General features: G+C 45.7%; 1 long non-coding RNA gene across 1 annotated transcript; it reads right to left on the minus strand.

Moving 5' to 3' along the window:
• Positions 1 to 2,962: 2,962 nt before the first annotated feature.
• On the minus strand, positions 2,963 to 6,228 carry LOC147984079 (uncharacterized). Its single transcript, XR_015615840.1, has 3 exons — positions 5,922 to 6,228; positions 4,580 to 4,654; positions 2,963 to 3,297 (listed from the first exon to the last, which is right to left on the minus strand). It is a non-coding gene; the product is annotated as an uncharacterized LOC147984079 (long non-coding RNA).
• Positions 6,229 to 15,425: the final 9,197 nt, after the last annotated feature.

The following is a 15,425-nucleotide window of genomic DNA, read 5'->3' on the forward strand; positions in this document are numbered from 1 at the left end:
GGCTCTTGCCACTCCTTGTTCCATAATCCATCAAATCTTTCACCCCAAACTTGAAAACTTCACAACACAAAACTCAGCAGAAAATCTCGTGAGCTCCGTTAGCGAAAGAAAACAAAAGACCACTTCAAGGTACTGTAATGAACTCATTATTTATTTATATTGGTGTTAAACCTACTGTATTACAACTTCTCTATGGTTTATAAACTATTTTACTAGCCATAGATTCATCAAAATAAGCAAACAACACACGAAACACAGAATCTGTCAAAAACAGAACACTCTGTAGTAATCTGTAACTAACGGAAACTTCTGGAACTCCAAAAAATCTACAAAATATAGGACGGCCTAGACAATTTGTTTATTGATCAGCAGCAGTTGGAATCAATATTTTATCACGTCCTCGTGATTTTTAACAATTATTTTTGTGAACAGAAAGTTTCTAGAATTTTCAGCAAGATCAAATAACTATAATCCAAGAAGATCCTATAGGTTAAACTTGGCACCAACACTAATTAAAAGATAAAAAGACATCTAACCAGAGGCTAGATCAAAGATTTATTCCTAAACAGAAGCAAAAAGCAAAAAACTAAAAATAAAATTGGGTTGCCTCCCAACAAGTGCTATCATTTAACGCCCAAAAAGCAAAAAACTAAAAATAAAATAATAGCAAGGATAGATCTAGGTATTGCCATAATAATAGGATAGATCATTAAATCTCATTTCATATTCTCTATGTTCAGCAGAAAGTTTTCTTTGAGGCAAGCAAAAGTAATCAAAAGGGCTAAATTTAATGGGACAAAAGTCCCCAAGATCAACTTTAGGAGGTATAGGTTCCTCCTTCGGCCCTTCTTATTGCACAACCAATTCATCATTATAAGCATTCTTTTGACAGAACATTGTGAGCCTATACTCGAGAGAATATCCTAGCTCATTATTTCGAATAGCCAAATCATTATTAAGTTCAGAAATTCTATCAACTAGAACATTGGTAGGAACTCTTTTTCTAAGATTTTCATTGAAAGCAACATAGTCTAGAGATTGAAAACGCATTATTTCTTCTTGATCAAAGAGGATAGCCTCTATGGGAGGACGGCCAGCGTCCACCCTATAACGCGCAAAGATTTCTTTGGCCTCTTTTATTATAAATCTAAGCTCATGAGCCAAAAATATAGTAGTGGCACGCTTAACAGAAGAATGCTCAATATTAGAAAATTCTAGGAAAATCCTTTGTATGCAAGGATGCATGTGCATAAATTGTCTTTCAAGTCCAACTATAAGCATGGCGATAGCGTCAGCAAGACTACTAGTTCTATGAAGAATAGAACTACCCGTAGAAGGCAAAGCACCAGCACAAGTAAAGAAATCTTGGATAACTCCTTTTCCAATAATATTACCACTACCGATTCGGAATTTTTTTATATGTAAGATAGGAGGTTCTTCAGCAGGATCATCAAAATTTTCCATGATATTATTATTGTCCATGTCGACAATAATTTCCCCAATTTCAGACATAATCGCCAGAAAGTGCAAAGGGCAAAAAGAAAGAGGAAGGCGAACGGAAAAAGAGGGCGAATAAAACGGCAAGGGTGAAGTGGGGGAGAGTAAAACGAGAGGCAAATGGCAAATAATGTAATGCGGGAGATAAGGGTTTGTGATGGGTACTTGGTATGTTGACTTTTGCATAGACTCCCCGGCAACGGCGCCAGAAATCCTTCTTGCTACCTCTTGAGCACTGCGTTGGTTTTCCCTTGAAGAGGAAAGGGTGATGCAGTAAAGCAGCGTAAGTATTTCCCTCAGTTTTTGAGAACCAAGGTATCAATCCAGTAGGAGACCACGCACGAGTCCCTCGCACCTACACGAACAAATAAATCCTCGCAACCAACGCGATAAGGGGTTGTCAATCCCTACACGGTCACTTACGAGAGTGAGACCTGATAGATATGATAAGATAAGATTTTTGGTATTTTTATGATAAAGATGCAAAGTAAAATAAAAGGCAATAAAAATAGGTAAGTGTTGAAAGATTAATATGATGGAAAATAGACCCGTGGGCCATAGGTTTCACTAGTGGCTTCTCTCAAGAGTATAAGTATTACGGTGGGTGAACAAATTACTGTTGAGTAATTGATAGAATTGAGCATAGTTATGAGAATATCTAGGTATGATCATGTATATAGGAATCACGTCCGAGACAAGTAGACCGACTCCTTCCTGCATCTACTAATATTACTCCACACGTCGACCGCTATCCAGCATGCATCTAGAGTATTAAGTTCATAAGAACAGAGTAACGCTTTAAGTAAGATGACATGATGTAGAGGGATAAACTCATGTAATATGATATAAACCCCATCTTGTTATCCTCGATGGCAACAATACAATACGTGCCTTGCTGCCCCTACTGTCACTGGGAAAGGACACCGCAAGATTGAACCCAAAGCTAAGCACTTCTCCCATTGCAAGAAAGATCAATCTAGTAGGTCAAACCAAACTGATAATTCGAAGAGACTTGCAAAGATAACCAATCATACATAAAAGAATTCAAAGGAGATTCAAATATTGTTCATAGATAAACTTGATCATAAACCCCCAATTCATCGGTCTCAACAAACACACAGCAAAACAAGATTACATCGAATAGATCTCCACAAGAGAGGGGGAGAACATTGTATTGAGATCCAAACAGAGAGAAGAAGTCATCTAGCTAATAACTATGGACTCGAAGGTCTGAGGTAAACTATTCACACATCATCGGAGAGGCTGTGGTGTTGATGTAGAAGCCCTCCATGATCAATGCCCACTCCGGCGGAGCTCCGGAAAAGGCTCCAGGATGGGATCTCACGGGTACAAAAGGTTGCGGGGGTGGAATTAGGTTTTTGGCTCCGTGTGACGCCCCCGATTCAATCGTACACTAATCATGCACGCAAATGTGTACGATGAAGATCAGGGACTCACGGGAAGATATCACAACACAACTCTAAATACATAAATAAGTCATAAAAGCATCATAATACAAGTCAGGGGCCTCGAGGGCTCGAATACAAGTGCTCGATCATAGACGAGTCAGCGGAAGCAACAATATCTGAGTACAGACATAAGTTAAACAAGTTTCCATAAGATGGCTAGCACAAACTGGATACAATCGAAAGAGGCGCAAGCCTCCTGCCTGGGATCCTCCTAAACTACTCCTGATCGTCATCAGCGGGCTGCACGTAGTAGTAGGCACCCCCGGTGTAGTAGGAGTCGTCGTTGATGGTGGCGTCTGGCTGCTGGACTCCAACGTCTGGTCGCAGCAATCTGGTAGAGAAATGGGGAAATGGGGGAACAAGGCAACCGTGAGTACTCATCCAAAGTACTCGCAAGCACGGAGCTACACTACATATGCATGGATATATGTGTAAAGGGCCATATCAGTGGACTGAACTGCAGAATGCCAGAACAAGAGGGGGATAGCTAATCCTGTTGAAGACTACGCTTCTGGCAGCCTCCGTCTTGCAGCATGTAGAAGAGAGAAGACTGAAGTCCTCCAAGTAGCATCGCATAGCATAATCCTACCCGGCGATCCCCTCCTCGTTGCCCTGTTAGAGAGCGATCACCGGGTTGTATCTGGCACTTGGAAGGGTGTGTTTTATTAAGTATCCGGTTCTAGTTGTTATAAGGTCAAGGTACAACTCCAAGTCGCCCTGTTACCGAAGATCACAGCTATTCGAATAGATTAACTTCCCTGCAGGGGTGCACCACATAACCCAACATGCTTGATCCCATTTGGCCGGACACACTTTCTTGGGTCATGCCTGGCCTCGGAAGATCAACACGTCGCAGCCCTACCTAGGCACAACAGAGAGGTCAGCACGCCGATCTAAACCTAAGCGCACAGGGGTCTGGGCCCATCGCCCTTAGCACACCTGCACGTTGCGTACGCGGCCGGAAGCAGAACTAGCCCCCTTAATACAAGAGCAGGCTTACGTTCCAATCCGGTGCACGCCACTCAGTCGCTGATGTCACGAAGTGCTTCGGCTGATACCACGACGCCGAATGCCCATATCTTTTCCACGTAGTTGGTTAGTGCGTATAGGCCAGTAGCCAGACTCAGATCAAATACCAAGATCTCGTTAAGCGTGTTAAGTATCCGCGAATGCCGACCAGGGCCATGCCCACCTCTCTCCTAGGTGGTCGCAACCTGCCCTGTCACTCTGCCACAAAGTAACAGTCGGGGACCGTCGGGAACCCAGGCCCACCACTACCTGGGTGGAACCACCTGCCCCTTCAGCCCCCATCCCCAAACAGTATCACAAGTAATGTAACAGTGTAAAGTATATAGTATATGCCCGTGATCACCTCCCGAAGTGATCACGGCCCAGTAGTATAGCATGGCAGACGGACAAGAGTGTAGGTCCACTTATGGAACACTAGCATCCTATACTAAGCAGTAGGATAGCAGGTAAGGTTAACAACTGTAGCAACAATGACAGGCTATGTAGTAGAATAGGATTAACCGAAAGCAGTAACATGTTACACTACTCTAATGCAAGTAGTATAGAGAAGAATAGGCGATATCTGGTGATCAGGGGGGGCTTGCCTGGTTGCTCTGGCAAGAAGGACGGGTCGTCAACACCGTAGTCATACTGGGTAGCAGCGGCGTTGGTCTCCAGGTCTACCGGAGAAGAAGAGGGGGGAAGAAACAGTAAATACGGAGCACACAAGGCATCACAAAACATAACATGGCAATAAGCGGTGCTAGGGGTGACCTAACGCGGTAGGAGGTGATACCAGTGAAGGGGGAAACATCCGGGAAAGTATCCCCGGTGTTTCGCGTTTTCGGGCTGAGGAGCCGGAGGGGGAAAGTTGCGAGTTGGATATGTTAGGGATGTGTGGCAGATGAATGGGCTGCGTATCCAGATTCTTCTCGTCGTTCTGAGCAACTTTTATGTACAAAGTATTTTCATCCGAGTTACGGTTTATTTTCTATGATTTATCAAAGTTTTAATGATTTTCTAGAATTTTTGAAATTGTTTAATCGAATAATAAGCAGAATACAGTTTTGTCACCTAGTGCTGAAATAGCTAGAGTGTATGACAGTGGGCCAGGGGGTCCAATCAGCATGCACACTCAGCAGTTGACCAGTCAACATTGACTGGTCAAAAGGGTCAGCGGGCCCTACATGAGGGGGCCACTGTCATAGGGTAGTTAGACTAATTATCCTAAATAATTAATTAACTAACTAATTAATTATTTCACTAATATTTCTTTTATTTACTTTTTTATTAAGGGCCGGCCCCACTTGGCAAGGGGGGGTCACAGCCGGCCTCCGGTGGCTGGGCAGCACGCACGGCCTCGCAGAGGAGGACCGGCGGCCATGGCCAGAAGCAGGCGGGGCCGGGCGGGGTTGCAGCCGGCGGCTCCGGCGGAGGGCGGCGCCGGTGCCAGCGGAACGAGCGGGGCGGGCGCTGCAGGCAAGCAGGGGTGGCGTCGCGACCTGGAGCGAGCGGTGCGACGCGAGGCGGACGGGAGCAGGTAGGAGGGCGCGGGCAGGGAGCAGCTGCGCGATGGGGAGCGGCCTAGGCGCGGTCCCAGCGGAGCGGCACGGCGGCATGTGCGAGGAGGGGTGTGGAGCGCGGGGCATAGCTGTGCGGGGCTGCGACGACGACCGGGCGCGGCCAGGGCGGACTCGAGGCAGGCGCGGGCGATAGCGATGCGGCTGGCTACCGCAGCGATAGCAGCGGCAGGGGCGGGGCTGCACCAGGGAAGCGCAGCAGCCAACGAGGAGCGGCGGTGCGGACGAGGCAGAACACGGCAGGCAGGCGGCTGTGAGGCCACGGCAGGTGAGCGGGCAGCGAGAGGAAAAAGCTCGGGCCAGGTGGGCAGCAGCGTCTACGGCCACGAATTTAAGAGAATGACAGAGGGGGGAGGCGGCAGCTCACAGGGGCCCTGTAGAGGTGCATAGCGAGCTCAGGGGAGGCCCGGTGACGACGAATTCGACGGAGGTCTTCGGCGGGTGCAAGGTCGAGGATGACACGGATCCGGCGAGGCAGGGGGCTCCGGCTCCAGTTCCTTGTCCTGGGTGAATCAGCGGAGTACGTTGGAGCGAACGAGCACGGTCCTAGGGCGTAGGGTGGTCGGGGAGCGCGCGGGAGGCTGCCCGGGGCGATGACGGCGGCGGGTGCGCACTGTGGGGAGGAGAGGGATGAGAGGAGGGGGATTGAGAGTGCTAGGGTTCGAGGGAGGGAGGCACGACGTCTTGTAGGAGTCCAGGGGGTAGTCGCATGGCCGACACGTAGCCAGGCGCGGCCGTGGCGCCGCCGGATGCCTGCCACGGCGTCCTGGTGAACAGAGAAAGAAGATGAGGACGGGGGAGTCGGGTTGGGCCGGCCATGGTGCTAGATGGGCTAACACTTCCACTAGATCAGGATCCATACGTTTGATCTATCTTTCTTTTAAAATCGTATTTGTGTCTATTTGCTCCTGTTTTGCATTTTATTTCTGTAGTAAAAGACTTTTGTTCGCATCGAGACTTGGCACATAAATCAAATGCAATACTTTGAAGAAGCACCCAATGTTTGAGGGCATTTGGAAATATATAACTATTTGTTTATTTTTGAAAATATTATTTTTGTTATTTTGTACCACTTATATTTCCTAGGGATTTATCTGTGAGCCAAATGATGTTGGATTCCACATCATACTGGTTGGTGGAATTTTTAGAATAATACGAACATTTTAGTATTTTAGTTTTTTTGAGGAATTAATAATTTGACTTTATTTTAAATTTGAATTTGAGGTCGGTTTGGGACAAAGTGATGATCAGAAAATTTTAATTATGATGACCTAGCATCATTAAAAGGAGTTTACTATAGCATGTCACCCGGGGTGTTACAAATCTCCTCCACTACAAGAAATCTCGTCCCAAGATTTAAGAGCGGGAGTAAGGGTGAAGGGATTTGGTTACGAAATTCTAACTAGTTTTCTCGGTGTTGGTTTCTCTTCTCGAAGAGGTCGATCCATAGCGTTGATGTCTTCATTCCCATGCATTAATGCATCATATGAAGTTGTCATCCTTTCTTCGAGAACTCCATCGTATTTACGAAAGAATAAGGGGGGTATCCTGGGAGAACGGACCTCTACAAGGTTGTATATTTGGTAGATAACATTGGGGAAGGTGGTGGAAAGTTGTAGCACCCACGATGCGGCTATATCTCTCACGTGTCGAGGCATGACTTAGAGGCATTACCGCATTGTAGGTTTTGTCGTAAGAAGGGTCATCTTCACACAATCCCATGTAATGAACAAGAATGGGATAAAGAGAGTTGGCTTACAATCGCCGCTTCACACAATACATTAATTAAACATACATCATTCAGAGTACACACATAGACCGACTACGGTCAAAGCCAAAAGAAAAGAAGATAACCCAACTTCTAGATCCCCGATCATCCCAACTGGGCACCACTACTGATCATCTGGAAACGAAACATAGTAACGACCATGTTCCTCGTCGAACTCCCACTTGAGCTCGGTTGCGTCATCTGCACAGGTATCAACGGCACCTGCAACTGCTATGATAGAATCTGTGAGTCACGAGGACTCAGCAATCTCACACCCGCGAGATCAAGACTATTTAAGCTTATGGGTAGGAAAGGGGTAATGAGGTGGAGCTGCAGCAAGCACTAAGCAAATATGGTGGCTAACATACGCAAAAGAGAGCGAGAAGAGAAGCAACGCACGGTCGTGAAGCTAGAAGTGATCAAGAAGTGATCCTGAAACTACTTACGTTCAAACATAACACAAGAACCGTGTTCACTTCCCGGACTCCGCCGAAAAGAGACCATCACGGCTACACACGCGGTTGATGTATTTTAGTTAAGTCAAGTGTAATGTTCTCTACAACCGAATATTAACAAATTCCCATCTGCCCATAACCGCGGGCACGGCTTTCGAAAGATAATACCCTGCAGGGGTGTACCAACTTAGCCCATTATAAGCTCTCACGGTCAACGAAGGATATTCCTTCTCCCGGGAAGACCCGATCAGTCTTGGAATCCCGGTTACAAGACATTTCGACAATGGTAAAACAAGACCAGCAAGACCACCCGGATGTGCCGACAAATCCCGACAGGAGCTGCACATATCCGTTCTCAGGGCACACCAGATAAGCGAAGCGTACAGGTACCAACGTAACCCAAGTTGCCAAGGGATGGCCCTGCACGGTGCTCTAGTTTGGACCAACACTCAGAGGAGCACTGGCCCGGGGGTTAAAATAAAGATGACCCTTGAGTCTGCAGAACCCAAGGGAAAAAAGGCTTAGGTGGCAAATGGTAAAACCAAGGTTGGGCCTTGCTGGAGGAGTTTTATTCAAGGCGAACTGTCAAGGGGGTCCCATAAATCACCCAACCGTGTAAGGAACGCAAAATCCGGGAACATAATAACGATATGATGGAAACTAGGGTGGCAAGAGTGGAACAAAACACCAGGCATAAGGCCAAGCCTTCCACCCTTTACCAAGTATATAGGTGTATTAATTAAAATAAGAGATATTGTGATATCCCAACATATCCATGTTCCAACATGGAACAAACTTCAACTTCACCTGCAACTAGCAACACTATAAGAGGGGCTGAGCAAAGCGGTAACATAGCCAAACAACGGTTTGCTAGGAAAGGATGGTTAGGGGCTTGACGTGGCAATATGGGAGGCATGATATAGCAAGTGGTAGGTAGCGCGACATAGCGATAGAGAGAACAACTAGCAAGCAAAGATATAAGTGATTTTGAGGGTATGGTCATCTTGCCTGAGATCCCGCAAGGAAGAAGAACGGGGCCATGAAGAAGACAAACGGATGAAGTCGAACGAATCCTCACAATCGCAACGTAACCGGAACTATCAACGAGAAGCGCAACCGGAAAGAAGCAAACAACATAGTAAACAACCATCACATAAACATGGCATGATGCACAACCAAGGATGATGCATGTCCGGTTTAAAGAGGCATGGCATGGCAAAGTACACAAACAAAACCACAAATTAAGTGGAGCTCAATATGCAACGAGTTACATATTGGCGAAACACCACATTTGAGTTATTTAGTTCGCTCTCGTTTATGTACCCAACAATATTAAATGTTGATTAACATGGAAAGGGGTGAAACATAAGTAAACTAACTATTTAGCCAAGTTTAAATGAGGCCGGAACAACAAACAACAATTCCGGAAAATCCTCATGAGCATATTTTAGATTTGGTACTGTTCTGTCCTAAAGCATATTTTAATGTTATTAAACAGTAAAACAAAGTGCACCATGTTAAACTAGGCATTTTTCTACCCCATTTATATATAAAGTTTAATTAAATCGGAGCTACGATTATTTAGTTATGAAATAAATCATTTTAGCATGGCATAGGAGCAAATTAATGCAAACAGCAGATTAAACATTTTAAACATAGATGAAATTTGCAAATTATGAAACTAGACAAAATTCTAAGCAAGTTACATATATAATTTATTTAGATCCGATGCACGGTTGGTGAGTTATTAAATGCATGAACATGGAGGGTTTTTTTGCAAATCTGTAAAACACTGGAAAATAGACAAAACGTCCAGAATAGGAAAAAAACACATGCGGGCCGAATCTGCTAGCCCAACAGAAGGGAAAAGAGGCGCTGGGGGTGGCCTCACCATGGGCCTCGGCCCGGTCGGTGAAAAGGCAAGGCAGGCAGGCCGGCTGGCTGGGCTTGGCGCGGGATGCGGGATGTGGCGAGGCGACTAGTCAATGCTCCAGGGCGAGCGGTTCTGGCGAGCTGCAGGTCGATGCAGAGGAAGCAGAGATCGGCAACAGGCCAGGCGGAGGAACTCCAGCGAGGCAGAGGCGGCGGAGACGGCGTGGAGGTGAACGAGCTGCTTGTCTCCTGACTCCTGGCACGAGCGCATGAAGAAGACGAACGTGCGGCAGGAACTTGGCGCGAGCGAGAGACTTGAGGTCCAGGAGCCATGGCATCAGCGGAAGCTCCTGGTCGGAGAGGTGGCCGGCGGGCGAGGGGTTCTAGTCTGGTTACTTGCCGAACGGCGACGGCGCGAGGAGGCTCTGGATGGCGACGAGGAGTTGCGCAAGGGGAGGCGCGCGTGGCCTCGGGCGCCTGGCTGTCGAAGCAGAGGAGCGAGACGAAGTTGCAGCTCTTCGAGGCAAAGCAGGGGCGTGGTTGACGAGCTCCTGCAGAGGTGAGGGAGATCTGAGAGACGGGAGGGAGCTCGTGGGAAAGAGAAGGAAGGCAGGGGACGACGGGGTACTGGCCTGGCCGGCTTGGTCCGACGACGATGCTCACCAGTGACGAGGTAAGAAGGAGGACGGGGAGGCTGGGGATCGAACCCCTCTCGATCTGGATCTAGGAGGGAGCGGGAGGCGCGGCTGCGGCTTGCGGTGGAGATCGAGCAGAGGAGGCATGACCTCGGGCTCGAAGAGGGAGGAGGATGCAGGTGCTGATTGGGTGGCGCTGAAAACAAGGGGAAGATGGCGGCGGTGGTTTGGGCAGGTGGGATCCCGATGTGGAAGAGGTGTGGCGGCGGTGACGGGGAAGATGGGACAGCTCTCCTAAAAATTAGGGTTGGACAGTTTATATAGGTAGGGGAATAGGGTAGGGGTTAACCCAGTCCGTCCAATCATAATCGGGCGGCCGAGAATAAATAGGTTAGGAAGTCCAAATAAGAAAACGGAGATGTTTAATAGATGTTAGAGGATGATCCGGACCCAACGGGTAACGAAAGCCTGGTTCGGGTCCGGGACAGCTTTCGGACGCGCGCGCGAGGAGGGCCGCGGGCTGACGAGAGAGGTTAGATTGGGCCTGGCGGTAAGTAATGGATTGTGTAGACGGTCTAGGTAGGAAAAAGAGGGAAAACCCGGCACATGTTTCCGGATACCGGAAACATCCGACGTATGACCGGCTATACTGCCGCTATAGTTATCCGTTGGGGCATCAAACGAACTCCGAATGCGATGAAACTTGGCAGGCGGCCTATCTACACTATAACAACACCACATGCCAACTTTCAACCCATTCCGAGAACATTTTCCAGACACTTACAAAATAATATTTCGGACGTGCCGCGGGCGCGTGCAAGTGCGTCTGGGCTCAAAACAGACAACGGACGGAACTGAAAGACCCGGAGGGATGCAAATTTCGAAAACATGCAGATGCAATGCGGATGATGACATGGCAAGATACAACACACAAGCGAATGACATGGCAAATACAGTGAATAACTGGAAGACAGCTGGCGCATCGGTCTCGAGGCGTTACAACACTCCACCACTACAAGAGGATCTCGTCCCGAGATCTAGGATGGCATTGGAGAGAAACGGAAGAGGAAGAGGTAAAACAAAGTTGCTTCTTTGACAAACGAGTGAAACCACGAACCTTGAGAGGTTGAACAAATTGAAAGAAAGAATACCATGGAGATGAATGAAATGAAAACACTCCGTTGGACAAGGAACAAGGAATACGGCGAGAAAGAAGAGCTTAAGTGACAAGATAGACGTTGAAACCACTCCGGTTGAGACAAGATGTACAAGGAACGATAAAGAACAATTACGACAACACTCCGGTTGAAAATGGAAGGGAGGTAAAACTTGATAATATGAAAGAACTTGAATGGAGGACACGACACTCCAGTTAAATGGATAAGCATGAAAAGAACACGATCCTCACAATTTGAGATGATGAGTTAGAAGAGCAACATCACAATGCTTCCGGGACGAACGAATAGAAGATAGATCGTCGGAATAAGAGAACGGAGAAGGAAATGATAACTTCTACCACAATTGAATTTGGAAAGCATCCTTTCACGAAGTAGGATTGAACGGAGTTGTTTGAAAAACAACAACGGTAAGAATAAGCTTGTTGTGGGCTTATGGAAACAACTCAAAACTTAGAGGTGAATACATGCCACTATGGAAAACAATTGATTGCTTGAGAGGAACACGGAGATGAAAACTCTTTCACCGAGAAGAGAAGGAGAAACTTGGATCATTAATAAGCACCATAATTAGCAACATTCCTTAGGGAAGGCTTTAGGTGAAATCTTTACCAAGATAACTCCAATGGAGGGATTGATGGATTTAATGTACCTCATTCTTGACAACATGTGAATCATGAAACAAGAATTTAAATTATCAAGAATGACATAACACCACCTTAAATGATAAGGTAGAAAGAAGTGCACTCCGAAATGCAAGATGCAAAATGATTGAACTCCTTAAAACAAAACATGTGTTGAACACCATGTTTATTTTAGAGTATAGCTTGGCGGATGTTAACTCTGAGAGAAATCTTGAAGAACAATTGAAGAATGAAAGGAATCCTTGACGAAGCACCATGTAGAGTCTCCATGAAGAACTCCGGTAATAAAAGGATGATAAAAAAAGAGAAGTTGAGGCCACAAGGTGAAACCTTGCGATGATTTAGATGGAGCTTCGCGATGAGATAATGCAGAAAACTTGGAACTCCAGAAGAAAAGATGAAGCATCTCAAACCAAGAATGTGACCTGATGAACAACTCTGGAAAGAAGAAATGAACAACTTAGAACTGAGAAATTGATACCATTATGAACTCCGGAAGAAGGAATTAATCACTTGGATGAAACCAGAACAAGAATTATGGTATGCGTATCCTTCACCAATATAAATTGATGACAACAACGGATTTGGCATACTACTTATTCTCGTAGAAAGGATTAAGAGAGATATAGCGTAAACTTGGGAAGGTCTTCAATGAACCACCGGTAGGATTGGAAAAAACGAATGAATCTATATGATAACGAAGGAAGAGAACTCTTGAACGAACCACCCGTAAGAATTGAAAACGAACGAAGAAAAGAGAACGAATCACCGGGAGGAATTAGAAAACGACGTTGATACTTGAGGGAATTTAGATACAAATGAACGAATAGATCACGAGCTGATTAGAGAATACTTGAATGATGCACCAGTAAGATTTGGAGAACGAGAGCTAAAAGCTGAGAATGAATAATACTGAGATGATGGGCTCCAGAGAATCAAACTAAAAAGACTACTGAAATGCTCCGGATGGGTGAAAAGAATTCTCACAATCGAAAACAATTATGAGAGGATGGCATCAAGCTAGAACCATGAATCTTGAAGAGAATGGAGCAAGATTTAAGAGAAACTCTTCTTCGGTCTTCAAATGTTGAGAATGACGACGAGAAACACCACCATGAATTGTTGAGGCACTCCGTAATGAAAATTAGAAAGGTTGAACCAACGATGAAAAGAATTTGAGAGATCTTGGAGAAAGACATTTGACTGATGATAACTCATTCTTACGTCAAACTTTGAAATGAATTTGGGAATACCTCCGGGAAAATTAGAAGAGTCAGGTAAGATCCTGGGAAAAGACCTGTGGGTTAGGGCCCACTCAAAAGAACCACCATTGAACGATTTCTTGAAAAAAGAGATTGCACCGGTAGAATTAAATGGCTCAAAAGAGATAACAACCTCGAGATATCTTGAACAAATCAGGAATGATAACACGAATCTTCCGAGATATCTTCAGCACACGGGAACAAATGGAAAGCGAGAGGTGAATGATTAAGAGATACACCGGCATGAGAAAAACATTTGAAACATGGAAAGGAATGTGACCAACATTGAAGGCTTGAATTTAGTCCACCGGAGAAGAAAACGAATGAAGAATGAAAAACTTGAAGAACATGTTCATGAGAACTATCGGGTAAGAACATTGATTGAAAAGAATGAACGGACTTCACATGAATAAAATGGATACTTGGTTAAGACATCTGATTCCTTGATGGAAAAGGGTGGGAGGGTGGGAAAACAAAGACAACTTGGGACGGATGAAGCAAACACCGTTGCAAAGAACTGAGAATTGATCTCGCGATTGTTGAAATGATCGGATCCACTTGAAGAGGAGCACATCGGTTGGAAGAGAATTGACATGACAAGCTCAATGATCAAGAAGGATTAGTATTTACATAGAAATATGGGAACACCATTTAGGAAAAGGTATGGAATCCACATTTGACTTCGAAGCAACTCAAATACCACAACTCAAAACAAAAACAAAGGATTTGGCTCGCAGTATAAGCCGGAAACAAACATATGATAGATCCCATATCGTATCATGTGTGTGTTGGAAAGATATCCTACGAGATACTTGAATTCCCACTTATAAACTCCCGAAACTTACTGGTTATGCAATCAGGTGTTGGGGATACAGGGGACGCAATATATCTCACCCAAACTAACAATACCTAGATCCAGCTGTATCCATCCTTCAACACATAACCAAGAAACCTTCGGAAATCATTTACCTCAACCTTCGAAAAGCATACGTTATACGAGTTATGGCAATACTCCCGAACTCCCGCCCCAGTACTGGGTGGCGTCGAGGTGATCTCACCAACAACCGCATAAAAGAGATTTTCGATGTCGGCGAAACTCAGGTATTCCAGAACTGCAACGATAAAATTGTGATGACAACACCTCGGAGCTCAACTCCCCGGGACACTGCCACAACCCCTAAATCTCAGGAGGCACCAAGAACAATGTTCTCGTCACAAAACCATCGGAACGTTTCCAAGATACCCGCGTGATCCTAAATTTTTTTTGTGAAATTTTGAGGAGAGGAGAGTCAAAACTTCTACGTCAGGGGGCCTCACCAGAGCAATGAAGGGACTGAGGAGTAAAAAGAATCCTACTCTCCGATATATATAATCCTAAGATTCAAAACTTTTTTTCTAGACTCAACAACGCCAACGGTTCGATCAAGCAGGGGGCTCCTAAGTCGGGGATGGCTCTGATTACCAACTTGTAACACCCACGATGCGGCTATATCTCTCACGTGTCGAGGCATGACTTAGAGGCATTACCGCATTGTAGGTTTTGTCGCAAGAAGGGTCATCTTCACACAATCCCATGTAATGAACAAGAATGGGATAAAGAGAGTTGGCTTACAATCGCCTCTTCACACAATACATTAATTAAACATACATCATTCAGAGTACACACATAGACCGACTACGATCAAAGCCAAAAGAAAAGAAGATAACCGAACTTCTAGATCCCCGATCGTCCCAACTGGGCTCCACTACCGATCATCTGGAAATGAAACATAATAACGACCACGTTCCTCATCGAACTCCCACTTGAGCTCGGTTGCGTCATCTGCACAGGTATCAACGGCACCTGCAACTGCTATGATAGAATCTGTGAGTCACGAGGACTCAGCAATCTCACACCCGCGAGATCAAGACTATTTAAGCTTATGGGTAGGAAAGGGGTAATGAGGTGGAGCTGCAGCAAGCACTAAGCAAATATGGTGGCTAACATACGCAAAAGAGAGCGAGAAGAGAAGCAACGCACGGTCGTGAAGCTAGAAGTGATCAAGAAGTGATCCTGAAAC

The sequence above is a fragment of the Triticum urartu genome, chromosome 2A (assembly GCF_056163025.1).
Source record: "Triticum urartu cultivar PI428250 chromosome 2A, HENAU_Tu73, whole genome shotgun sequence".
In the NCBI taxonomy this organism is placed as follows: Eukaryota; Viridiplantae; Streptophyta; class Magnoliopsida; order Poales; family Poaceae; genus Triticum; species Triticum urartu.